Here is a 27,903-nt window from a genome sequence, read left to right as displayed (position 1 = left end):
AGTATTAACCAGTTTAAAAATTTCATTCCAAAAGTTTCCTCAGATATTGACGTCTGTAAATCTTGTTCCCAGAGATTCTTAATTTTGTCTAAAGGAACATTCCTCGTCTCCAGTAACATGCCATAAATATTAGGTATTGAACCTTTATGAAAAGGTGTCAAATCAAAAATTACGTCTAGTAAGTTCTTATCTGAGCTTATAGAAAATGTGCATAATTGAGATTTTAGAAAGTCTCTGATTTGTAGACATCTAAAAAAGTGAGTTTTGAGTAAGCTATATTTAGCTGACAATTGCTCAAATGAAAAAAAATTTCATCCAACAAACAGATCCCAAACATATTTAATACCCAACCTGTCCTATTCTTTAAAAACTAAATCAGTCATGGAGGATTTAAAAAAATTAGAATAGGTTTGTTTCTGATTTATCCAATCCATCTGATGTTGTATGTATTCAAGAAACCTGTTTATTGCCACATTTAAGTTTTTCTTTGCAGGATTATGTTGTAATTAGGTGTGATAGAATAGAGGGTGGTGTTGCAAGTTTTATAAGGAAAGGGATAGGATATAGAGATGTGGATGTGAATGGCATGTATGAGGCACTGGTAGTAGAAATATTTGATTCAATGGGTAGGGGTGTTGAAGTGGTAAATTTTTACAACCCTTGTGGAAAGCTTTCAATTGATTTGTTGGAAAGTTTATGTAGTTCAAGCACACTAAGGTTTGTATGGTGTGGAGATATTAACACACATAGTTTACGGAATAATTGTAGAAGATTTTCTGGGTATCTCCCATCTTGTGTGTCTTAACGATGGGAGGGACACGTATTAATAATAGTTATGGAACTGCTATGGATTTAACTTTAGTTTAGAACATTCTGGCTGGAGTGAATGAGAGGGATGTCACGGGAGATGAAACATTGAGGAGTGATCATTTTCCTGTATTTATAAGCTTGGGTTTGGATTTGTATAGGGGACAAATATAGTCCACTTTCAGGAGGTGGAATTGTGATAAAGCAAATTGGGAGAAGTTTAAGATTTTATGTGATGAACATCTGTCAGGGCATTTAGGAAAGTTAATAAGGTCATTTGGAGAGTGATACTACTTAAGTATAAAAGGGCACAGGCTGTGGTGAGAAAAGTGGTGAAGGTTGTGAATAAGGTTTACTGGAGGTCATATTGTGATAGTATTGGAAGGGATATTAAAGTTGGAGCTGTTTGAGGAAATCATTAAGAAAATGGGCAGTGGAGTGTGGATTTATAGAGCTAATAACATTCAAGTATTAATTAAAGAAGGTAATATGATTGTTACTGACATAGAGAAGGTTGAGTTACTGGCTTGGTCATTTGCTGCAATTCATAATCAAGATCATTTAAGTGAAGAGGCTAAACAATGTAGGGATAAAGCTCTAAGTGAATACCCTGATGTGTTGGAAGCTGGCAGTAGCAATGCTAGTGATGTAGTTTTCTTTGTGTGAATGTAATAAAACAATTAATGATACAGCCAGACAGCTCCAGAAAAGAATGATATAAGTATATGCTATTGTGTGTTTAAACATGTGACTGACAGCTCTATTGGGATAACAAAATTTTTGAATTGTATTTAGAGTTTAGGCCATCTTCCCTCCTCATGGAAAATGGCAGTAGTTGTGCCTGTTCTAAAACCAGGGAAACCCCTGCTGGATCCTTCTAGTTATAGACCAATATCATTAACATGCAATTTGTGTAGACTTGTGGAACGTATGGTAATAGAGCAGTTGAATTATATTTTGGAAAAGAGGTGATACAGTGTTTTATCAAAGCAGATTTCGGAAGGGTAGTATGGCATTGGATTCAGTTTTGTGTTCAGAAGATGATATTCGGAAAGCACACGCAAATAAAGAAGTTGTAGCAGCAGTATTATTTAATATTGAAAAGCACATGATACCTTTATGGAGTGATAGTCTTTTGATTAAATTATGGAAATGAGGAGCGAGAGGAAGGCTGTACAATTGAGGTTTTTAAAATTTGGACAGTCAATGCAGGTAACGGTAGGAAAGGTGTATTTGGGCTTCTGTGAATAGAGAATAAGACCTCACATGGCAGTATTTGTAGCCCTCTGAAATGGGTACTGGGGTGGGTAATCACTTTTTGTGGGTGATGGAGATTTATGGATCAGAGGTAAATTTTTTAATTTGACTGCAATTAAGGTCAAACAGTAGGCAACTATATGTGTGTTTAAGCTTTCAGTAGCTGAAATACAAGTTGCGTGTTTTACAAAGAGAATCAATAGACCTGCACTTGATTTGAAATTGTATGGACAAACTCTTGAAGTGCCAGTGGTAAGATTTATCAGCTTGTGGCTGGATATAAACTGGCATGAAAGCACCAGATCAGTAAAATAATTGATAAATCCAAAAGGACATTAGATATCCTTGGGTGTCTATGTGAGTCTTCTTGGGGTGCTATATGAAAATCTCTGATCACTTATTTGTTTACTTAGATCTCTGCTTGATTAAGGCTGTGTGGCTTATGGATCAGCTTCATCTTCAAATTTAAAATGCTTGGATGTGATACAAGCACAGGTTTTAAGACTGTTATGGTGCAGTAAGGTCATCTCCTGTTTTAGCTTTCCGGGTTGAAATGGGACAGTTACCCGTACAGTTGTGGAGGTTGAATTTGTTGTGAACATACTGGATTAATTTGAGGGGGCAGAGAAATGATCACTGTTAAGTGTTTTGAAAACTGTTAGCAACATCACATGAAACATAGAAAATAGGTGCAGGAGTAGGAGTTTTTAGTGCTGGGTGGCTGGGTTCTTATCATGCTAGGAAAGTGGGTTTGCTGGATTATGCAATATGTCCCACTAGCTTTCTCGGTAACCCCACCCTGGTTTCTTTCCAAAGACTTTAGTTGATTTTTAGGTTGCATGATTTAATGAAGTCTAAGATCCTTATATGTCTGACAGCCTAGGTTCATCAATATGTGAAAGAAAATTATATATTAATCATCTCTTTTCTTTTTTCAAATCTTTTTATTATTATTATCCAAAATTTACAAGAGTACATCAAAGTAAACAATACTTACAATGTGTCGAGAAAAAAAAAACATTAATATAAAGATTGAAAAAATTTTTGGTGATGAAAAAAAGACTTTCCAAAGGGCATGCTTCCATCACTTCATATAACTTGTGTCCACTGTTGCTATATAATGTCTATGCCACCAATGCATATTATAAGAAAGACTGATTATTCACAGGTGAAGTAGACAATGAACAATTTTCTTGAGTACTGAAACCACAATTGTAAGTTTCTGCTTTGTCATTTCTTCCGGACAGGACTAGTGGTCTCTTGATAAACCTATCCCTTTCCTAGTACCATTCCTAACAATAGCATGTGTTGGTGGGTTACTTAAGGATATCCATGTATTCTCATATTTACTAACATTGTGAACCCTTTTCAATGGTAGGTTGAGTTATTTCCATGTTGAGGAATGTGGAATACTGCACTGACATAAAACCTTCCTTTACCATCATCACAGGTACCCAGTACTCTGCTGGGTATTGTAAGGCTTGTAGTATGACACAATGGTGCCCTTCTTCCCACCCATTCTCTAGCTGCTCATCCGATACCCAATTTGGTACTTCATGTGCATCAAGTTGTAATAAATTAGTCCCTATCATGTTAGCAACCAGCTAGTATATGTAGCACAGATCTCAGTTTTATGCATTTCCTTAGACATTAGGTCTATGCGGTCAATGATCAAATTTGTTGTAACTTGAAGGGGCTTCAGAAATTTAACCACATCCAGAGTTTCCTGGGATGCATCTCGACCAATCTGATTAGTTTGTACCTAATATTTATGATTTTCTCCAGTAATAGCTTGTATTTTCTGCTGGAGAGACTGTATCTGGCTTTTTAATCTGCTAAATCTAGGGTGATGACTCTTGCTACCCCTTCTATTTTTGATGGACTTAAATTCACTCCTGCTTAGTTATCTTCCAAAAAGGTGAGTAAAAATTGCTCGTTGTAGGTGAGCGCCATTATTTCAGTGAGATTAAAATTAGCTGCACACGCTTGTATCCTGGTACCGAAGTGACAAATTCCACATATCTTCTAACACTAATCCGATCTCCTTTGTATTACACTGGTTATCACTACATTTAGGCTCTGGTGTAGCTTCCATCACGAGAGTGTGGGGTAGAGATTTTTCTAAGTTTTAAAAACCTGGGAAGGGCCTGGGCCCTGACAGAAACTCTTCCACATCTCCTTTAGATCCTTCTCTATTCTACTCTCCCAGTGTATTATACCTCCTGTGGATGGTTTATAATGATAGAAGCAACCTTTGAGAAACGCATGGAGTGGCCAGCCCAGTCGATATACCTCTGGTATAGATCACTGCTCCACTCAATATTCACTTGAGTGTGATCCCACAGAACTGTAATCTTACCATGGCCATCATTACCTGAAGGCTAAATAATCGGACCTAAAGACCGACTTATGATTATCCCCTCTAGGATACTGAATAATGCCACCTCTAGAATTTTAGTGCATGAGAATTGAAGCTTTGTACCTTCTGGAATACCTAAGGTTTTGTCAAGCCATCTACCCCAGTACAATACAAATTTGAGTACTCCATTTCTCCTTTGTTAGTCCACATTACCCATATCCATTGAGTAGATTTGTTTTTGTTCACTGAGTGTTCTCCAAGCAATGACCTCACCGTTGATATGTTTGTGTAATAGCTCTGGAGCAAGACTGGCCATGGCTCCAGTCATGATTAATTTCTTTTTTTTATTTGGATAAGGTATTTGCAAGTATTAAACAAACTTTTTTTTACATGTATATCCTTTTCCATTTTTTATATATGTTTTGATATATAATTATTTATACATTCACAAGTACACATTGAGATGATATAAAAAGTAATTAGGCACTTAAATAGATAATTATGTGCAGTTGTAATTCCACTCTATTAGACTAAGTCATGATAATGGTTGTTAAAAAAAAGTAACAATAGTGGATTAATAATAATTTCCATGTATCTCTTCTGGACCATTTCTTTCTGGTCCAAAATATTGTATGTAACCCTATGTAACTTCCATCGTACGTGTTTATATCTTAACTCGTTCATGTTTGCTCCTACCCACAAACATAATTATCCAATCCCTATGTACTTATTTACATCATTTTATCATTTTTTTTCCTTTCCCAAATCTTTTCCTTTTCTTGTGTTAATTCCCCATTTTCCAAAAAAAAGAACAGTAAACATTCGAACCAAGGGTGCTTACATTAACACTATTGCTATGTTGATGAGGAAAGCAGTATAAACCATTAGGAGAGTCATCTAAAGTCTGCTTGCTTTGGGGTTATGAATTCAATCCATATATTCCAAATTTGATAATTTTTTTCTTTTTGAATTCTCAGAGAGCAAGTCATCGTTTCCATTTTAAATATTTCCAAAATAAATTCATGCCAATCTTCTAATGTAGGTGATATTGGATTAGCCACTTTCTGGTGATTGATTTCTTACTTGACGCTAAAAGGGCCTGCAGCAGCTTTATATCTTTCTTCTGTTCCAAAAACAATACATGCCCCAAATAGAGAGTCTCAAAGTTCAGAGGTATCTTGGTCTTAAATACCTTAATTAATGTTCTGTGAATACCTTTCCAATATAAAGTTAGTTTAGGGCAATCCCAAAAAATATGGAAATGATTTGCCTCCTTGGAGCCACACCTTCTCCAACACATTTGTGTCTTTATATTTTTCCTGGTATGGGGTCTAGAAATACCTTACAATATTTTTCCAACAATGTTCTCTTCAAATCAGAGTTAGTCAAAGACCACTGAAAGCTGCATATTCTCCCCCAAGCATCCTCTGGAAGTACCAACCCCACTTCTCTTTAATATAAAATGTGTTTTCATTTTTAGCATGAAAGAGGGCATTATATAATTGAGAAATTGATTTACTTGGTATTGAACTGTAAGTTGAATTCAGAATCTTGAAAAATTCTAATTCTATTGTCTGTATATCTACAATTCTGGTTAACATAGTGTCGTACTTGAAGGTACCTAAAAAAAATCATTGTGTTCTAGGCCATGTTTGTCCTGCAGGGATTGAAAACCTTGTAATACTCTTTTATGTGTGAATGAAAGATAGGTTGTAAGACCTTCCTTTATCCATAGTTCAAATCTTTTATCTCCTCTGCTGGGAAGGAGTTCGGTATCATATGCACACCATCTGAAAAGTTTCATTTTCATTTTAAAAATCCTTTTATTGATACATAATCTTCTACAGCTTTAAAATGGTACAAGATTACAGTAAATTGATATATATATATATATATATATATACATATATATATACAATTAATAAAGCTGAAAAAAAACTTACCAAAAAAGAATATGGTAATGAAAAAAAATATATTTTTTATAAAGAAGTTAAAAGAGAACCCAACTACTAAAAGAAAAAAAAACCAGTAACTGCAAGAGAAAGAAAAAGAAAAAAGAGAGAAAAAAAAAACATTAGGAACCAACTCCCGGAGCAATACGTCTTACAATCATCTATATATATATATATATATATATAAAGGAAAAAAAAATCATCAACCGCCGATTCACATTTATATAAAATAAGATTGGAAGGAAACCATATAAATTAATTCAAATTAAATGATAATATTTGGCAAAAGAGCCCCATCTTTTCTCAAAATTGAATTGAGGATCAAAAGTTCTACTTCTAATTTTTTCCAAGCTAAGACATAACATTACTTGAGAAAACCATTGAATTAATGTAGGGACAGAGGTATCTTTCCATTTCAACAAAACAGCCCTTTTTGCCAACAATGTGACAAATGCAATTACATGTTGGTCTGAAGATGAAATGCCCTGAATATGTTGCGGAACTATTCCAAATAAGACAGTCAATGTATTAGGTTGTAAATTAATTTTCAGTGTTTTAGAAATTGTAGAAAATAAAGATTTCCAAAAAGATTTTAATGAAGAACATGACCAGAACATATGTTACAAAGTGGCTACTTCAGTTTTACACCTATCACAATAGTTGTCTATGTTAGTAAATAGTTTGGATAGTCTCTCCTTTATTAAATAATAACGATGAGCAATTGTAAATTGAATTAAACAGTGATTGGCACATACGAAAGAAGAATTAATCATTTTCAAAACTCACAACCAATCTTCATTAACAAAGGTCATATTAAATTCTCTCTCCCAATCTTGTTTAATCTTTAGTGAGAGGTTATCTTTTTGTAGTAAAAATAAATTATAAATTCTACCAATGGAACCTCTCACTAAAGGATTCATATTTAAAATAGTATCCAACAAATCAGATTCTTGCATATGTGCAAACTTAGGTAAGTGTTTTTGTAAAAAATGTCTAACTTGAAACTATTGCAGGAAGTGTGTCTGAGAGAGAGAATATTTGCTAATTAACTCTTCAAAAGTCATCAATCGACCACCACATAATAAATCTGCAAAAGAACAGATCCCGTTATTTCTCCATAAGAGAAAAATGAGATTGGTTATTGATGGTTTAAATAGAAAATTTCCATATAAAGAACTAGACAATTTAAATTGTTTAAAGTTAAAAGAGTTGCGAAACTGAAACCAAATCCATAAGGACTGTTTATTAACAGGGTAAAGATTTAAATCTGGAATTTTAGCAAGTTGTAAAGGTAATGGAGCTCCTAATAATGAGGTTAAATGAAATTGTTTGATAGCTTTTAATTCCAAATCAATCTAAGCTGGTTTTTGGCTCTTATCAAACCAATATAGCCAAAAACGTAATTGTCAAATATTAACAGCCCAATAATACAATCTTAAATTAGGTAGTGCAAGTCCACCATCCTTTTTAGATTTTTGTAAATGATACCTATTAATTCTTGGTTTTTTATTATTCCAAATAAAGGACAAAATAATAGAATCAATTTGATCAAAAAATTTTTTAGTTAAAAAGATAGGTATATTTTGAAAAATATATAAAAATCTAGGTAAAATCATCATTTTCACGACATGAATATGACCTATTAAAGAAAGTGTATGGGTTCCACCTAGAAAATAATTGTTTCATACAGTCCATTAAAGGAACTACGTTAGCTTTATAAAGATCTTTATATTTTATAGTAATGATGATACCTAAATATTTAAAAGAATGCACAATTCTAAATGGAATATCGTTATATATAACAACAGGAGCATTTAATGGAAACAATTCACTTTTATTTAAGTTAAGTTCATATCCTGAAAATTTTCCAAAATCATTTAATGTTTCCAAAAGATTAGGAATAGATTCTTCAGGGTTCGAAATATAAACCAAAAGATCATCCGCATAAAGAGAAATCTTATGTGTGGTCCCATTTATAGAGATACCATGAATATTTTTAGCTTCACGGAGTATTATAGCCAAAGGCTCCAGTACAAGATTAAATAATAAAGGACTTAATGGACATCCCTGTCTAGTGCCTCGTGAGAGTGAAAAAAAAAGACCTGAAATTATTAGTAATAACAGTAGCAATAGGATTCTTATAGATCATTTGAATCCACTTATTAAAATTATTACCAAAGCCAAATTTTTCTAATACATTAAACAGATATGTCCATTCAACTCTATCAAATGCTTTTTCTGCGTCGAGAAATAACACATTGAGGTATCTTGGATGGTGATGAGTATATAATGTTCATCAATCTCTGAACATTGGAGAAAGAGTAACAGCCTTTAATAAAGCTTGTTTGATCCACAGAGATGATTTTAGTTAAAATAGTTTCCTAACGGTTAGTCATTACCTTAGAAAGAATTTTTGCGTCCACATTTAATAGCGAAATAGGTCTATATGATGAACATTCAGTAGGATCTTTATCTTTCTTATCTTTACAAATCTTTAAAATTTGTCTTTTAGCTCTAGCTGCCTTTAATTGGGGAGCTAAGAGCCTATTATTTTTATCCCCAAAAATATAAAACTGACTTTTCAATTTAAGCAAATATCTTTCAATAATAAATTATATTGTGATTGTAATTCCACTCTTCTTTTAAACAAATCAACATTTGGCGAGATTGCATTGATGTTATCTAAATCTTTAATTTGTTTAGAAATTTTATCTAATTCCATTCTTGTCTGTTTCTTCAGTTTAGCTAAATGCAAAATAATCTGACCACGTAAATAAGCTTTTAATGTATCCCAAAGTACTAACTTTGAGACGCCTTCTGTATTATTAAAGAGAAAAAACTCTTATCTGAGTTTCAATAAACTCAACAAATTCTGAGCTTTGTAACAAATGTTTTGGAAAATGCCAAGGTGGTCTTGTAGAAGCAACATCTTTCAAATCAAATATTAAGTTTAAGGGAGCGTGATCAGAAATAACAATTGCATCATATTCCCATTTCTGAACATTAAATATAAGTCGAGGGTCGACTATAAAATAGTCAATTCTCGAATATTTATTATGATTATGTCAGAAAAAGGAATATTCTCTGTCACTAGGATGCATATGTCGCCAAATTTCAATTAAGCCATAATCAATTAAAAAGGAATTAATAAGTGATGCAGAGTGATTAGGAAGTTGATATTTGGATGATGACTTATCTATTAAAGGATTTAAACAAGTATTAAAATCACCACCCATTAATAACATATATTCATTTAGATCAGGTAATAGAGCAAAAACATCTTTAAAGACTGAGGGATCATCAGCATTTGGTCCATATATATTAACCAGAACCATTTTCCTGTTGTAAATTGTTCCTTTAACAATCAAAAATCTACCATTGATATCAGATATAATATCCTCCTGATTGAAAGGAATACTGGAATCAATAAAAATGGAAACACCTCTAATTTTACTTTGAGGATTTGCATAAAACTGAAGATCCTTCCAAAATTTAAAAAATCACATAACCTGATATGCGTCTCTTGTGCAAAAATTACGTCAGGTTGGAATCGGTTAATATTTTTAAATGTTTTCTTATGCTTAATAGGATGATTCCAACCATGGACATTCCAACTTAAAACATTTAACTGTTTAAGTATCATCATGAGACTTTATATCTAAAGAAAGTAGTTAGACGCATGACAGGATAAGGTAATCGAGAATGGCGAAGATAAACAACAATAATAATAATTTGTGTACGCTCCGGAATTCCATAATGGGGATAGAAAATAAGAAAAGAAAAAGGGAGGAACCCACCCAACCTACAAAGCCTGGAAATAAGTCGATATCAATTGACGCAAGCCCCAAAGTATGCATAAGAAGCAATTATAAACTCCACCTGCCTGAATAAAAGGTAAAAATGGAAAGAGTAATCTCTGTCTCCCTCTTCCGGACATACAACTCATTACAGTCGACATACAGCTTATAACAATCGCGTTGAAAAGAACAGTTATTAGAAACGACCTTCAGTTTTGAAAGTAACCTTCATAATATTAGGTAAGGAAAAAAAAAACACATGCAAAAAAAAAGTTCTTGAAATATTGGCTCAGGAGAAAAACAATCGCCATCTTTAAATTATTAAATCTATCTTTAATATGTAAAGAAACCCGAATAATTACTCAAAAGTTCTTAGCAAAAGCATACAAAGCGAAAAAGCAATTAGATCATTTAAATCCTGCAAACAGAAAGAAATTCTAGATGGCTCAAAATTATCTACAGTCTTTCGACAGTTCCCGCGTTATATCTTCTGAAGTTAAAACCATCTAAACCAGTCTATTTCAGAGACGAAAGTACATTTTAAGGCAAGGACTTTCTATACCCATCAAATCTTCCCACCTCATCACTCCTTACATCATGAGACAATCAAACAATTGTAAATCATTTAAACTTCAGGCTTCAGACTGTTCAGGGAGAGAATTAATAAAACGCATTGCTTCAGCTGGGTCCTCAAAAATATGAACCCCAGAATTTTTGACGAAAAGCCTTAATTTAGCTGGGTGTTGAAGAGAAGGATGCAACTGTCTTTTATAAGCCGTATGCATTATGGCAGCGAATCCAAAACGTTTCTGAACAAATTCACGTGGATAATCTTCGAAGAAACGAATCTCAGAGCTTTGAAATTTGAACAACCTTTGTTTTCTTGCAAGTTTAGTAATACGGTCTTTGTCTCTAAAACGAAGAAAACGCACAACGACATGCCTGTTTTTACTTTGATCTGAGGATTTTAGAGCACCAACCCTATAAGCCATTTCAATCTCCGGAGGTTGCACACAAGCCTCCGGAAATAAAGATTGAAACATCTTAGTAAAATAGTCCAGTGTGACGGCAGATTCCGATTTCTCTTTTAATCCAACAATTTGAATATTGTTCCGATGAGAGCGAGCCTCCAAATCCACGATCCGTTGCTGAGCCTTTCCCAAACGAGAAGTATCAGCCGCATTTTGACTCACCTCTTTAAGATCAAAGAGTCAATTTTTTCCTCCAAAGGGAGAAATCTTTCTTTTAGTTCAGTTAATCCAGCAATGATATAGCTGATTTGAGACTAATCTATTTACCCAGGGTGGCTCCTCTGAAGTCTCAACAGCTTTTTTTAGGCTTACCGTTGCCTGCTTCAAGATTTCTTTTGGTGCTTCTTGTGTTAGACGTAATTATAACTGATGCTCTACAAAATCCGACTGAATAAAGTTAAAATTTCAAAATTTGAGTCGGAAAAGGGAGAAATTAAATGCAGACAGAAAAAAACTGTGTCTTACATGTCCACAGGCAGAAGGCAGAGTCTTCTGAAAAGTTTTAACATGTTATTGATTCCACCTTCTGCCATACTTTTAATGTGAGATTTATCCAGCAGTTTTTAAAATTTTCCAGTTGGGCCATCAAAACTTTGAGTCATGGTTAATTTCATTAAATTCATTGCAACAAAATACATTATTCTCTCCATGTTGAATTAAACCTGTAACACACCATGGTAATTTCTGTTCTTACTTCAAGTTTAAATCTTAAGTTAAGTCTATATTTTCGATTTGTTTTCCTAGACCATCCAATTTGGACTCCTAATTGTCTTTGGACTCAAGGGGTCCATTTTTCTTCACCCAACTTAATTTCAGGATAGGAGAGACAAGCACTAGCATATTTTCCTTTTCCTTTTTTTTGACAAAGCTCCCCCAGTTCTGAGGATGAGGGAACTGAAAATCACCTCTTGCTGGGACCTGTCCCCATCTTCTTGGAAAAGTTGTTCCATCCTCAAGTCTCCCAAATCAGGGCTACATCAATTGTTATGTGCCAATGGTCATAACATTCCTGTTCCATTTCAACTGGTTGACATGGTACCACCCACTTTTATATAGGGAAGTCAGTATTTTGTACACTGAAGGACTTGCTTTGTCTATAATTTCATAGACCCCTGCAAATCTTGGATTTAAAAATGAGGTGGGTTGGTGTATTTGAATCATCACTCTTTGTTCTGGGCTTAACACTATGAGACTGACTTTTGAGTCACAGTAGGCTTTACTTTATTGCTTTCTTTTTTTCCTATTTGGTGGGCTGCTACATAATTGGCCTCTTTCACTGTCTCTACCAATCGTTGTACCCACTTCTCCGACACAATCCCATCAATTTCACATTCTGACAAATCTAATCCTAACAACTCCTGCAATCCTTTCATATCCCTTCCAGTCATGAGCATATAAGGGGTGTAACCTGTTGAAGATGCCTCTGTATTCCTTACTATCATCAGGGCAGAAGGTAAAACTACCTGCCATATTGCTGCACCATTTTTGCAGTCATATTTTTTAGTGCTCTAAGTTTTCGGATGACTCAGAGTGGGACCGTGATCAGGTATGGCAGGGAGAGTTTTTCTTCCTTCTCCCATCTGCGTGAGATGTGGGACATTTGAGAGACTTTGAACTTTTACTGTACTCATGGACTTCAAGTTATGGTATTGTTGCACTGTTGTAACTATATGTTATAATTATGTGGTTTTGTTAGTTTTTTTCAGTCTTGGTCTGTCCTGTGTTTTGTGATATCACACCGGAGGAAATATTGTATCATTTCTTAATGCATGCATTACTAAATGACAATAAAAGAGGTCTGCGTGTCTTCATGATCTAATTCTTTCCATAATTCCACAAGACTGTGGCCTACAGGGTATATGAAATCTCTGCTTGATCCCTTAAACTGCCATGACATCTTGCATTATCTGGGCTGTGAAATGTATGTCTTGATCACCAGCAAGTGAATATCCTTCCAATAAGATTTTTACAGAGGCCTTTGCTGTGCTTGTCTTAGCTGGGAAAGCTTCCAGCCACTCTGTAAAGGTCTCTATTATTACCAGAATATATTTGTACCCTCCTGGAGTGGGCAGTAATGGACCAACATAATCTATCTGCAAATTAGTCCAAGGCCCTTCTACTGGTCTGGTGTGGTGGAGGGCTCCTTTCTTTACATTTCTGTCAGGATTGTATTGTGCACAGATCAAGCACTTCTTGACACAGTGCTCTATGTCATCCTTCATCTTAGGCTACCAGCACATTTCCTTTATCTTTTCCAGAGTGCTTTTGCACCCCTGGTGTCCCCATAGATGATATAGGACTACTTCATCTTTAACAAACACTCCCTTGTTGTCTTTGTATATTTTAGACCCTGCTCCTTCTATACATTTTTTGAATTCTTTATCTTTCTTCTGTTCCTTGGTTAAATCCATAACCTGTTATTCCTTCTGCCTCCCAATCTCACCAATGTAAAGTGCTCCCAATGGTAGGGTGTCGGTGGGAATTCCTCAGCAAAATTTAAAAATTCGTAATTATCAAAACCGTTATCCAGTAGCTTCAACTGTGAAATCATACCAATCAATATCTCCAAATTCACCTTCCTCCCCTCTTTCAGATCCGGAAGCACATATTATTCCTCACTGTGCAGCAAGTTGGTCCTGCAGCTTTTGTATCTGCTTTAAACACTTTGCATGATCGCCAGTGTTACTCTTCCTTCCCTGTGCTGATTTCCTCAATCACATTCATTGTCATCTTTAAATCACTGCACTGTTTCCTTAATCCTTCCACTTCACCTTTCACTAGTTCAGTTTCCTCTTCTCTACATTTTTCTTTAAGTAATTTCTTACACTTCAACTGAAACTAGTTCATATGCATCAAGTCCACACTCCTTTGACCCTGTAAATCAGTAACCCTTTCTCTCAAGCTTTCTACCTCCTTTTGTGTTCTCTGTTTAACCTATCTGTCAGTTTCTGCTTTATGCCGATTTTCTAATATTTCCTGTTGTAACCTATCTCACTTGGATTCTGCTTTATGCAGACATTCGTTTTCTGTTTCTAATCTGTGCCGTTCTGCCTTAGCATTCTGTGGTAATTTTATCAAATCCTCAATTCAACAGCCAACTGTGACTGGTTTTAGTAATTGTTTAAACTTCCTGCCCCACAGCTTCCCTTGGGCGATTTTCCAAAGGGTATCCCCAGCAGTTTTCCCTTCACAGCCAGGGTGACTGGCAAATACCTCATATTGTGGCCACTTACTCAACACAAATTTCTAGAGGAATCCCTTCCAATTAAAACAATCCAAGTCCTTTGAACTTGCAGATTTTCCTGAGTTCTTCATCCGGGTGAGTAACTGCTAACTACCTATCACCATGGCCCGACTTGAACGAAAAGAAACATTTATCCTCGAGCCGTCAACAGGGATGTCAATCTTGTTATACGGATCTTGTAATAATGATCAGAGAGGCAGAGAGAATCTGTATTTACCAACAAGTAACCTTTATTGTCTCAACTAAACAACACGTGGGCTCACAAACTGTGGATATCCACTAGAATTCCCTGACTCTCCATGAACAGTCAATGAAGAGAAAAGGTATTACCCAGTAAAGGAGTCTACGTTGGACAGGTGTTCCTTGCGGTCCCCATCTCCACGTGTCTGTGGGGTCCTCCTCATCCATGATGGTTGGTCTCTGGTTGCTGGAGAGTTATCACCATCATTCATTTGGAGCTCCAGACTCTTATAGTTTCCCTCATCAGTTGAACTAATGGATTTCCATCCCACTGGCTCAAAGTCACCTGACCTACTTTGGTCACGTTCTTACTGGCTCTAGTCCAAGGCTACGACCAACGTTGTTCCATGGTTCCTACCCCTATCTTTGTGTCTTTGTGCCTTTCAACTCTGACTGGTCCAAACCAGTTAAATGAGGTGACCCAGACACGTTATTACAGGTTGCTTCTTTGGTAGGTCTGGCACTTTACGTAATGAATAGCTACTTGTCTGAGAATGATCTCAGGTTCAGCAGGTCATCACTTGAAACTCCTTACGTCCATATTCAATTGCTCTGATTAGATTATCCTCGAGCAAGTATCAGTTCAGAGTTCACAAAATGGGCGGAAACAAAGACATTTGGATTGTCTGCTACGTCTGTCCTGATTCACCTGAATCCACTGATTTGTAAACTGTTGTTCTTTTTGTCTACTTCCACTGTCCTTGATTCATTCAAATCAAATAATTTGTAAACTGTAGTCCCTTCTGGCCAACAAGGGTAACTACCAATGTTATTCTTCCTCAGGCAAGACATCTGAGAGAGAAACATAACTTCAGTCAGCTTGTCCTCTTCTTCAGTTTGTAAAAAGTCATCCAGGAAATTCAAGGGAAACCTCTTCACCCACAGTGGAGACTGTCTGGAACCCATCACCAAAGGGAACGTGAGAGGTGAACAGCAGGATGGAATTAAAAGGATTATCATGGAACAGAAACACTGGAAGGGTCGAACTGGACTGAGTTGACTCCCTGCTGTACATGGGGCGAGTTGTAAATTCAGCAACTACCCGAAGCAAAGTTTAAAATAGAACTGATTTATTAATCACAGATCCAGAATATTAATTTCCAGTCTCATTAAAGGTGAACATCAGCGGAAGAAATTCCTCTCATGTCCAGTGGCCACGGTGTAGAACTGGGTGTGATAAGCAGCAGCAATAATTACAGAGTTTAACACCAGCAGTGTCCTTTGGATTTGCCTCTGGATTCAGCAACCTTGATGGTTAAATATCCAGAATGAGGCCTATTTAAACTTTGTACTCACTGTGAACTCGGTAGTGTGTCGTAAGTTTGGATAACCGACTGAATTGCTTCCCGCATACAGAGCAGGAGAACGGCCTCTCGCCAGTGTGAACTCGCAAGTGTGTCTGCAGGCTGGATGATTGAGTGAATTGCTTACCACAGTCTGAGCAGCTGAATGGTTTCTCCCCAGTGTGAGCTCGCTGGTGTGTCTGTAGGCTGGATAACTGAGTGAATCGCTTCCCACAGTCTGAGCAGCTGAATGGCTTCTCCCCAGTGTGAACTCGCTGATGTACTTTCAGTTGAGATGACGAGATACATCCTTTCCCACAATCTGAGCAGGTGAACAACCACTCTCCCGTGTGAACTGACTGGTGTGTCAGTAGGTCTGATGACTGAGAAAATCCCTTTCCACAGTCTGAGCAGGTGAATGGTTTCTTCACAGTGTGAACTGACTGGTGTCTCTGTAGGTGGGATGACCGAGCAAACCCTTTCCCACACACGGAACACGTGAATGGCCTCTCTCCAGAGTGAACTCGCTGGTGTCTGTACAGGTGAGATGACCAAGTGAATCGCTTCCCACAGTCTGAGCAGATGAATGGCCTCTCCCCAGTGTGAACTCGCTGATGTATTTTCAGTTGCGATAACCGACTGAATCCTTTCCCACAATTTGAGCAGGTGAAAAACCACTCCCCAGTGTGAACTGACTGGTGTCTGAGAAGGTCAGATGACTGAGTGAATCCCTTCCCACAGTCTGAGCAGGTGAATGGTTTCTCCCCAGTGTGAACTGACTGATGTGTCTGCAGGTGAGATGGGCGAGTGAATTGCTTCCCACAGTCTGAGCAGGTGAATGGTTTCTCCCCAGTGTGAACTCGCTGATGTCTATGTAAGTTGGATGAGAAAGTGAATCCCTTTCCACAGTCTGAGCAGGTAAATGGCCTCTCCCCAGTGTGAACTCGCTCATGTACCTTCAGCTGAGATGATGATTTGAATCCTTTCCCACAGTCTGAGCAGGTGAATGGTTTCTTACTAGTGTGAACTCGTTGATGTAGCTTCAGTTGAGATGACCGTGGAAATCCCTTCCCACAGTCTGAGCAAGTAAACGGCATTTTCCCAGTGTGAACTGATTAGTGTGTCAATAGGTCAGATTACCGAATGGAGTCCTTCCCACATTCCGAGGTGAACAGCCTCTCCCCAAGGTGAACTGAACAGTGAGCCAGTTGGTCAGATAACTGAGTGAATCCCTTCCACATGACAGAACGAGAATGATATCTCCCTACTGTCAATTCTCTAGCAATTCATTGTCAGATGCCTGACGTAGTGACTCCCTTGTGCAATCAATGCAGTTGAAGACCTAGTGTTCTCAGCACGTCAGTTCTAGTGGATTTCACTGAGTCACATCAGTCACAAAGCAAATTCCCAGCTGGAATGAGATAATTCTTCATCTCCAAGGATCAACAATAAATATATTGGTGTTACAGAGGAAATATCTGGTCACTCCTTAAAATCTGCATAGATACAGCAAACCTGAGGTGCTCGAGTCTGCGATTCCCGTTCACAAATTCTTCGCCATTTCTAACCCTGTAAGATTTATAAAAGACATCAATGTGTGAGGGACAGCATTTTAGATGTGATAAAATTTGAGTCTTTATGGGAGCTCTGACATCACACTGTAACAGCGAAATTCAACCCATGTTGAAGGAACACCGCCTCCTCTTCTAACTGGGCACAGATCAGTCATCTGGACTGACCATCAAATGCACTAATTGTTTTTCTGTCTGTATCAGAATGGGCCATTTCTGCCCATCTTCAACCTGTGACTTGGCTCAGTCTGTCTCCATTAGTATTATTTCAAGTTCTGGTCATGTCCCACAACACTACAAAGAACACATGATCTTACATGGCTGACCCGGACACTTTCTAATCATTCTGACCCCCTCCCCCTCAAGTGATTGACAGTGGTGAACTCATCGACAGCAATGCCAATGAATATTAGAGTGGTAGCACTTTTGTGATATGAAAGCTACAGGTCATTTGTTACCCACAACAAAAGTGTTTGATATCATTATGTACCCAGAGAGAATGGGGTAAAACATGTTCATAAGTAGAAAGGTCCAGAATAAGAGAAGGAGAGCAAAGAATAATTCCTCAAGAACTAAAGCTAAATCCACGAGAGGAGGGGCATAACAGGACCTGGTGCTGGGTAATGAGCCTGGCCAGGTGACTGACCTTTCAGTGGATGAACAGTTAGGGAAGAGAGACCACAACTTTTATTTCAGGATAGCTATAGATAAGGATAGGTATGGTCCTTGTCGGAGTTTTAAACTGCAGTAGGACAAATTACGAGGGCATTAGGCAGGAATTAAGAAGCATTAAAAAGGCAAGTCCACATCAGACATGTGGAGGGTGTTTAAAGATCAATTGCACAGAGTACAGGAAAAGTGGACGGAAATAGGATTAACTTTGAGGGCACAAAAGCCCCAAAAGAGGAAAAGCAGCCAGTGAGTGAGTGGCCCAGTGAAGGAGTGGAGCTTTGAGGCTTTGACGAGAAGAGGCGGAGGACGAGCTTGCTCCCAGTTCGGCTTTACAATGCTTCCTGAGATGGTTATGTGCCTCTCATGTGAGATGAGGCAGTCTTGGGGGAACTCCCCTCTCCCGCAGTCACATCTGCCAGAATTGCACACGGTTGGGCGATATGGAAGACCGTGTGAGGAATCTGGAGCAGCAGCTGGATGACCTTTGACTCATAAGGGAGAATGAGGCAGTCATAGATGAGAGCTACAGGGAGGTAGTCACACCTAGGCTGCCGGAATCAGGTTGTTGGGTGACAGTCAGAGGGGGGGGAAAGCAAAGGTGAGTAGACAGGTAGTGCAGAGCACCCCTTAGCCATTCCCCTGAATAATAAGTATACCGTCCTGGATACTGTTGGCGGGGACGACCGACCAGGTGTGAGCCACGGTGGCAGGGCCTCCGGCACTGAGTCTGAACCTGTTGTGCCAAAGGGTGGGACGGAGAAGAGAGGAGCTGTCGTCATTGGAGACTCTATAGTCAGGGGAGCAGACAGGAGATGTTGTGGACGTGAGAAGGACACCCGCATGGTTTGTTGCCTCCCGGCTGTCAGGGTCCGGGATGTCTCTGACCGGGTGCACGACATCCTGGTACGAGAGGGAAAGCAACCAGAAGTCGTGATGCATGTTGGTACCAACGACATAGGCCGGAAGAGGGATGAGGTCCTGAAGTGTGAGTTTCAGGAACTAGGCAGAAGGCTGAAGAACAGGACCTCAAGGGTGGCGTTCTCAGGATTGCTGCCAATGCTACGTGATAATGATGGTAAGAATTGGAAGAGATGGCAGTTGAATATGTGGCTGAGGAGTTGGTGCAGGGGGCAGGGTTTTAGATTTTTGGATCTCTAGGATCTCTTCTGGGGAAGGTGGGAGCTGTACAGATTGGATGGGTTGCACCTGAACTTGAGGGGGAGCAATATCCTTGCAGGTAGGTTTGCTAGCATAGTTTGGGAGGGTTTAAACTAATTTGCAAGGGGGAAGCGATAGAGCAGTGGAAGAAGTGCATGGAATAAAGCCAGATCTAATATATAAAGAGGCTTTGAGGAAAGAGAAGCAGAATAAAGGGTGTAAAGGTAGTAAGGCAGAAGGGCTAAAGTGCGTGTACTTCAATGCAAGAAGCATCAGGAACAAAGGTGATGAACTGAGAGCTTGGATACATACATAGAATTATGATGTAGTGGCCATTACAGAGACTTGGCTGGCACCAGGGCAGGAATGCATTCTCAATATTCCTGGATTTCAGTGCTTTTAGTGGGTTAGAGAGGCGGGGGAAGGGGAGGAGGGGTGGCATTACTGGTCAGGGATACTATTACAGCTACAGACAGGGTGGGTAATGTAGCAAGATCCGCTTTTGAGTCAGTATGGGTGGAAGTCAGGAACAGGAAGGGAGCAGTTACTCTATTGGGAGTATTCTATAGGCCCCCTGGTAGCAGCAGAGATACAGAAGAGCAGATTGGGAGGCAGATTTTGGAAGGTGCAAAAATAACAGGGTTGTTATCATGGGTGACTTTAACTTCCCTAATATTGATTGGCACCTGATTAGCTCCAATGGTTTAGACGGGGCAGAGTTTGTTAAGTGTGTCCAGGACTGATTCCTGTCACAGTATGTTGACAGGCCGACTAGGGGGAATGTCATACTAGATCGAGTATTAGGTAACGAACCGGGTCAGGTCACAGATCTCTCAGTGGGTGAGCATCTGGGGGACAGTGACCACCACTCCCTGGCCTTTAGCATTATCATGGAAAACGATAGAATCAGTGAGGACAGGCAAATTTTTAATTGCGGAAGGGCAAATTATGAGTTCATAAGGCTAGAACTTGCGGGTGTGAATTGGGATGATGTTTTTGCAGGGAAATGTACTATGGACATGTGGTCGATGTTTAGAGGTCTCTTGCGGGATGTAAGGGATAAATTTGTCCCGGTGAGGAAGATAAAGAATGGTAGGGTGAAGGAACCATTGGTGACATGTGAGGTGGAAAATCTAGTCAGGTGGAAGAAGGCAGCATACATGAGGTTTAGGAAGCAAGAATCAGATGGGTCTATTGAGGAATATAGGGTAGCAAGAAAGGAGCTTAAGAAGGGGCTGAGAAGAGCAAGAAGGGGGCATGAGAAGGCCTTGGCGAGTAGGGTAAAGGAAAACCCCAAGGTATTCTTCAATTATGTGAAGAATAAAAGGATGACAGGACCGAAGGTAGGACTGATTAGAGATAAAGGTGGGAAAAGGTGCTTGGAGGCTGTGGAAGTGAGCGAGGTCCTCAATGAATACTTCTCTTCGGTATTCACCAATGAGAGGGAACTTGATGACGGTGAGGACAATATGAATGGGGTTGATGTTCTGAAGCATGTTGATATTAAGGGGGAGGAGGTGTTGGAGTTGTTAAATTAGGACAGATAAGTCCTCGGGGCCCGACGGAATATTCCCCAGGCTGCTCCATGAGGCGAGGGAAGATATTGCTGAGCCTCTGGCTAGGATCTTTAGGACCTTTGTCCTCGTTGTCCACCGGAATGGTACCGGAGGATTGGAGGGAGGCCAATGTTGTCCCCTTGTTCAAAAAAGGTAGTAGGGATAGTCCGGGTAATTATAGACCAGTGAGCCTTACGTCTGTGGTGGGAAAGCTGTTGGAAAAGATTCTTAGAGATAGGATCTATGGGCATTTAGAGAATCATCGTCTGATCAGGGACAGTCAGCATGGCTTTGTGAAGGGCAGATCATGTCTAACAAGCCTGATAGAGCTCTTTGAGGAGGTGACCAGGCATACATATATAATTAGAAATGTGTGCAATAAAGGAACAGCAGTTATAATGGGTGACTTCAATCTACATGTAGATTGGGTGAACCAAATTGGTAAAGGTGCTGAGGAAGAGGATTTCTTGGAATGTATGCGGGATGGTTTTTTGAACGAACATGTCGAGGAACCGACTAGAGAGCAGGCTATTCTGGACTGGGTTTTGAGCAATGAGGAAGGGTTAATTAGCAATCTTGTCGTGAGAGGCCCCTTGGGTAAGAGTGACCATAATATGGTGGAATTCTTCATTAAGATGGAGAGTGACATAGTTAATTCAGAAACAAAGGTTCTGAACTTAAAGAGGGGTAACTTTGAAGGTATGAGACGTGAATTAGCTAAAATAGACTGGCAAATGACACTTAAAGGATTGACAGTGGATATGCAATGGCAAGCATTTAAAGGTTGCATGGATGAACTGCAACAAATGTTCATCCCAGTTTGGCAAAAGAATAAATCAAGGAAGGTAGTGCACCCGTGGCTGACAAGAGAAATTAGGGATAGTATCAATTCCAAAGAAGAAGCATACGAATTAGCCAGAGAAAGTGGCTCACCTGAGGACTGGGAGAAATTCAGAGTTCAGCAGAGGAGGACAAAGGGCTTAATTAGGAAGGGGAAAAAAGATTATGAGAGAAAACTGGCAGGCAACATAAAAATGGACTGTAAAAGCTTTTATAGATATGTAAAAAGGAAAAGACTGGTAAAGACAAATGTAGGTCTCCTACAGACAGAAACAGGTGAATTGATTATGGGGAGCAAGGACATGGCAGACCAATTGAATAATTACTTTGGTTCTGTCTTCACTAAGGAGGACATACATAATCTTCCAGAAATAGGGGACAGAGGGTCCAGTGAGATGGAGGAACTGAGTGAAATACATGATAGTAGGGAAGTGGTGTTAGGTAAATTGAAGGGATTGAAGGCAGATAAATCCCCAGGGCCAGATGGTCTGCATCCCAGGGTGCTTAAGGAAGTAGCCCAAGAAATAGTGGATGCATTAGTGATAATTTTTCAAAACTCGTTAGATTCTGGACTAGTTCCTGAGGATTGGAGGGTGGCTAATGTAACTCCACTTTTTAAAAAAGGAGGGAGAGAGAAACCGGGGAATTATAGACCGGTTAGCCTAACGTCGGTGGTGGGGAAACTGCTGGAGTCAGTTATCAACGATGTGATAACAGCACTTTTGAAAGCGGTGAAATGATCGGACAAAGTCAGCATGGATTTGTGAAAGGAAAATCATGTCTGACGAATCTCATAGAATTTTTTGAGGATGTAACTAGTAGAGTGGATAGGGGAGAACCAGTGGATGTGGTATATTTGGATTTTCAGAAGGCTTTTGACAAGGTCCCACACAGGAGATTACTGTGCAAACTTAAAGCACACGGTATTGGGGGTAAGGTATTGGTGTGGGTGGAGAGTTGGTTAGCAGACAGGAAGCAAAGAGTGGGAATAAACGGGACCTTTTCAGAATGGCAGGCGGTGACTAGTGGGATACCGCAAGGCTCAGTGCTGGGACCCCAGTTGTTTACAATATATATTAATGACTTGGATGAGGGAATTAAATGCAGCATCTCCAAGTTTGCGGATGACACGAAGCTGGGTGGCAGTGTTAGCTGTGAGGAGGATGCTAAGAGGATGCAGGGTGACTTGGATAGGTTGGGTGAGTGGGCAAATTCATGGCAGATGCAATTTAATGTGGATAAATGTGAAGTTATCCACTTTGGTGGCAAAAATAGGAAAACAGATTATTATCTGAATGGTGGCCGATTAGGAAAAGAGGAGGTGCAACGAGACCTGGGTGTCATTATACACCAGTCATTGTGAAGTGGGCATGCAGGTACAGCAGGCGGTGAAAAAGGCGAATGGTATGCTGGCATTTATAGCGCAAGGATTTGAGTACAGGAGCAGGGAGGTACTACTGCAGTTGTACAAGGCCTTGGTGAGACCACACCTGGAGTATTGTGTGCAGTTTTGGTCCCCTAATCTGAGGAAAGACATCCTTGCCATAGAGGGAGTACAGAGGAGGTTCACCAGATTGATTCCTGGGATGGCAGGACTTTCATATGAAGAAAGACTGGATGAACTGGGCTTGTACTCGTTGGAATTTAGAAGATTGAGGGGGGATCTGATTGAAACGTATAAGATCCTAAAGGGATTGGACAGGCTAGATGCAGGAAGATTGTTCCCGATGTTGGGGAAGTCCAGAACGAGGGGTCACAGTTTGAGGATAGAGGGGAAGCCTTTTAGGACCGAGATTAGGAAAAACTTCTTCACACAGAGAGTGGTGAATCTGTGGAATTCTCTGCCACAGGAAACAGTTGAGGCCAGTTCATTGGCTATATTTAAGAGGGAGTTAGATATGGCCCTTGTGGCTACGGGGGTCAGGGGGTATGGAGGGAAGGCTGGGGCGGTGTTCTGAGTTGGATGATCAGCCATGATCATAATAAATGGCAGTGCAGGCTCGAAGGGCCGAATGGCCTACTCTTGCACCTATTTTCTATGTTTCTATATGAGGGTAGTGCAGTGGGTGTGATCTACATGAATTTTAGTAAGGCATTTGACAAGGTTCTACACAGTAGGCTTATTCAGAAAGTCAGAAGACATGGGATCCAGGGAAGTTTGGCCAGGTGGATTCAGAATTGGCTTATCTGCAGAAAGCAGAGGGCTGTGGTGGAGGGAGTACATTCGGATTGGAGGGTTGTGACTAGTGATGTCCCACAAGGATCGGTTCTGGGACTTCTACTTTTCGTAATTTTTATTAACGACCTGGATGTGGGGTAGAAGGGTGGGTTGGCAAGTTTGCAGACGACACAAAGGTTGGTGGTGTTGTGGATAGAGTAGAGGATTGTCGAAGATTGCAGAGGGACATTGATAGGATGCAGCCGTATGCCGAGAAGTGGCAGATGGTGTTCAACCTGGAGAAGTGTGAGGTGGTACACTTTGGAAGGACAAACTCCAAGGCAGAGTACAAAGTAAATGGGAAGATACTTGGTAGTGTGGAGGAGCAGAGGGATCTCGGGGTACATGTCCACTGATCCCTGAAGTTGCCTCACAGATGGATAGGGTAGTTAAGAAAGCTTATGGGGTGTTCTCTTTCATAAGTCGAGGAATAGAGTTTAAGAGTTGCGAGGTAATGATGCAGCTCTATAAACTCTGGTTAGGCCACACTTGGAGTACTGTGTCCAGTTCTGGTTGCCTCACTATAGGAAGGATGTGGAAGCATTAGAAAGGGTACAGAGGAGATTTACCAGGATGCTGCCTGGTTTATGATCAGAAATTAAGGGATCTAGGACTTTACTCTTTGGAGAGAAGGAGGATGATAGAGGTGTACAAGATAATAAGAGGAATAGATAGAGAGGATAGCCAGCGCTTCTTCCCCAGGGCACCACTGCTCAATACAAGAGGACATGGCTTTAAGGTAAGGGATGGGAAGTTCAAGGGGGATATTAGAGGAAGGTCTTTTACTCAGAGAGTGGTTGGTGCGCGGAATGCGCTGCCTGAGTCAGTGGTGGAGGCAGACACAATAGCGAAATTTAAGAGACTACTAGATAGGTATATGGAGGAATTTAAGGTGAGGGGTTATATGGGAAGCAGGGTTTTAGAGTCCGCACAACATTGTGAGCTGAAGAGCATGTACTGTGCTGTACTATTCTATGTTAAGACTACTGTGTCGTCCCAATGGCTTTTGGGAGCACCTGGTGAAACAATCTATTGAAATAAAACTAGAGAAAAGGAATTTTAACAAAGATGAAGGTCTCACTCTTAACTAATAACTGGAATTCAATTGTAAATAAGGTGGGACAGCAGAAAGCTGATTGACTAACCAATCCGGAGGGACGGACAACGATGGTATATATACAGCTAGACTAAACATGCCTCAGCATCAACCCTGATGAAGATGGCAGAGTTTGTCATCAAAACGTCAGTTAAGATCGATACCTGGAAGCCCAGGAAGAATATATTCATCATATACGCCAGGAAAGTACTAGATCCTTTTTCATTCTCTGCAAACATCAAGAGTAAAAGGATAACCTGTGAGAGGGTGTGACCGCTCAAGGATAGAGGAGGGAACATTTGCTTGGCTGCAGAAAATGTGAGTGAGGTACTTAATGACTACTTCCAGTATTTACTAAGGAAAAGGATAGGAAGGACCAGAAGATCAATGTCAAGTGTATACATATGTTCGGAATTTTAAGAGGTCAAGGAAGAGGAAGTTTTGGGCCTCCTGAGGGATATTAAGGTGGATTAATCCCAGGGCTTGATGGGATTTACCCCAGATTACTAAAGGTGGCCCTTGACCAGTATTTTTGTGTCCTCTCCAGCAACAGGCGAGGTCCTGGAGACTGGAGAGTGGCTAACGTGTACCTCTACTTAAGAAGGGAACAAGGGAAAATCCTGGGAACTATAGACCAGTGAGTCTCATGTCAGTTGTAGGGAAATTGCTACAGAAAATTCTTAAGGATAAGATATATAAGCGTTTGGAAACCCATGGCCTAATTAGGGAGAACCAGAATGGCTTTGAGCAGGGCAAGCCATGGCTTACCAGCTTGACTGAGTTTTTTGACAAGGTGACGAGAGAGATTAATGAGGGTAGAAGGGCAGTGGATGTTGTCTACATGGATTTTAGTAAGGCTTTTCACAAAGTCCCTCATGGGAGGCTAATCCAGAAGATTAAAATGTATGGTATATGCAGCAAGTTGGCTGTTTAGATTCAGAACAGGTTTGCACATAGAAGGTGGTAGTGGTTGAAGTGACGTATTCGAGCTGGAAGTCTGTAATTAGTGGTGTTCCACAGGGATCTGTGCTGGGATCTCTGATGTTTGTAATGTATATGAATGACCTAGATGAAAATATAGATGGGTCAGTTAGTAAATTTGCAGATGACACAAGATTAATGGAGTTGTGGATAGTGTAGAAGACTGGCGAAGAACACAGTACAATGTAGATCAGTTGCAGATATGGGCTGAAAAATGGCAAACAGAGCTTCACCCAGATAAATGTGAGGCGTTTCACCTTGATCGGCGAATATAAGGATACAGTACACGATTAAGGGCAGGACCCTTAATAGTGTTGCTGAGCAGAGAGATCTTGGGACCCAAGTTCATAGCTCCTTGAAAGTGGCTTCACAGGTTGACAAGGTGGTTAAGAAGGATTATGGAATGCTTGTTTTTATTAGTTGAGGCACTGAGTTCCAAAGTTATGTTGCAATTTTATAAAACTTTGGTTTGGCCACATCTGGAGTACAGTTCTGGTCATCCAACTTTAGGAAGGATGCTGAGGCTTTGGAGAGGGTGCAGAAGTAGTTCACCAGGACGCTGCCTGGTTTAGAACACACGTGCTATCACAAGAGGCTGGATAAACTTGGGTTGGTTTCTCTGGAGCGATGGAGGCTGAGGGGAGATTTGATACATGTTTATAAGATTATCAGAGGCATAGATAGACTGGACAGAGGGTATGTGTTTCCCAGGGTTCAAATGTCAAATACCAGAGGGCACATATTGATGGTGAGAGGGGGTAGGTTAAGGGGGAGGGGGTGGGAGGGGTAAGTTTTTTATTCAAGAATCATGGATGCCTGGAATGCACTGCCCAGTATGGGGGTTGAGACAAATGCATTAGAGGCTTTTAAGAGAGGTTTGGATGCACACATAGATGCAAGGAGGGTGGTGGGATATGGACATGGTGTATGTAGGAGGGATTCAGGTGACTTTGATTTGCTTTCTAGCTGGTTCAGCACGATAATGTGGGCAGAATGGCCTGTTCCCGTGCTGGACACTTCTACGTTCTAAAGCTGATGGAAGGATTTTGTTCTATTTCTCCATACAGCACTAAATGGCATTTTCAGTGACTGGAAGACGAGATTCTTCATTGGAGATTAAATCAGAACGATATTTTTGTTGTGAGTCCCTAATCCTTGGAATTCGGTCGCTGGAGCTCGGCAGTGTTTGGGAGACCCATCCACTCATATTCCCTCCGCCGACGCTTCGAAACACACCCTACGGACTGGTTGGAAAGCGGTAAAATGTCACCCATGACAGCCTCTTTACCAAGAAATCCCCACGAATAAGATACCCATCTAGCCCTCACGGTTCCAGTAATACGCATGCGCAGCAGTAATGGCGCCGACCCCCCCCCCCCCCACACCCAAATTGCAAATCAGCAGAAATCTCAGTGGAGCCCGAATAAGGAGGTGGGGCTGATAGAGAGGGAAAGGACCGAGACTGCCCCGAATTTGCGAGGCCACCATATTTCGGGAACTCACAGGAGTTTTCCTTTAGCCGCGGTGCCAACACCGTACTGATCGATTCCCAACCCGCAGCCCTGCTTCTACCTGCTGCCGATCCGCCAGAGCCGTTTGTCCGCTGAGCGCATGCGCAATTTCGGGAACTTTCTTCACCCTTCACGCCTGCGCATTTGATCGCTGGGTCGTTGACGGCGTCTTGTGTTGAGCGCTACGCTGTTTGGAGCAACAAACACGAAATGTTGGAGAAAGTCAGGCCTCGGCCCGAAATATCAACAGGCATCCCCTACCTTGAGAGAAAAAAACTGACCATCTGCCTTATTTACACACTTAATAATAATATATACTTCTGCATGATC

At 40.1% G+C, this 27,903-nt stretch overlaps 1 pseudogene; it reads right to left on the bottom strand.

Annotated features, from left to right (window-relative positions):
• Positions 1 to 27,654, bottom strand: part of LOC140210813 (uncharacterized) — an 80,317-nt pseudogene extending 52,663 nt beyond the window's left edge.
• Between the last annotated feature and the right edge of the window lie 249 nt (positions 27,655 to 27,903).

This window comes from Mobula birostris, chromosome 2, assembly GCF_030028105.1.
Source record: "Mobula birostris isolate sMobBir1 chromosome 2, sMobBir1.hap1, whole genome shotgun sequence".
NCBI lineage: Eukaryota > Metazoa > Chordata > Chondrichthyes > Myliobatiformes > Myliobatidae > Mobula > Mobula birostris.
The sequence above is the reverse complement of the archived record's forward strand: the minus strand, read 5'-3'. Positions and strand labels throughout refer to the sequence as shown.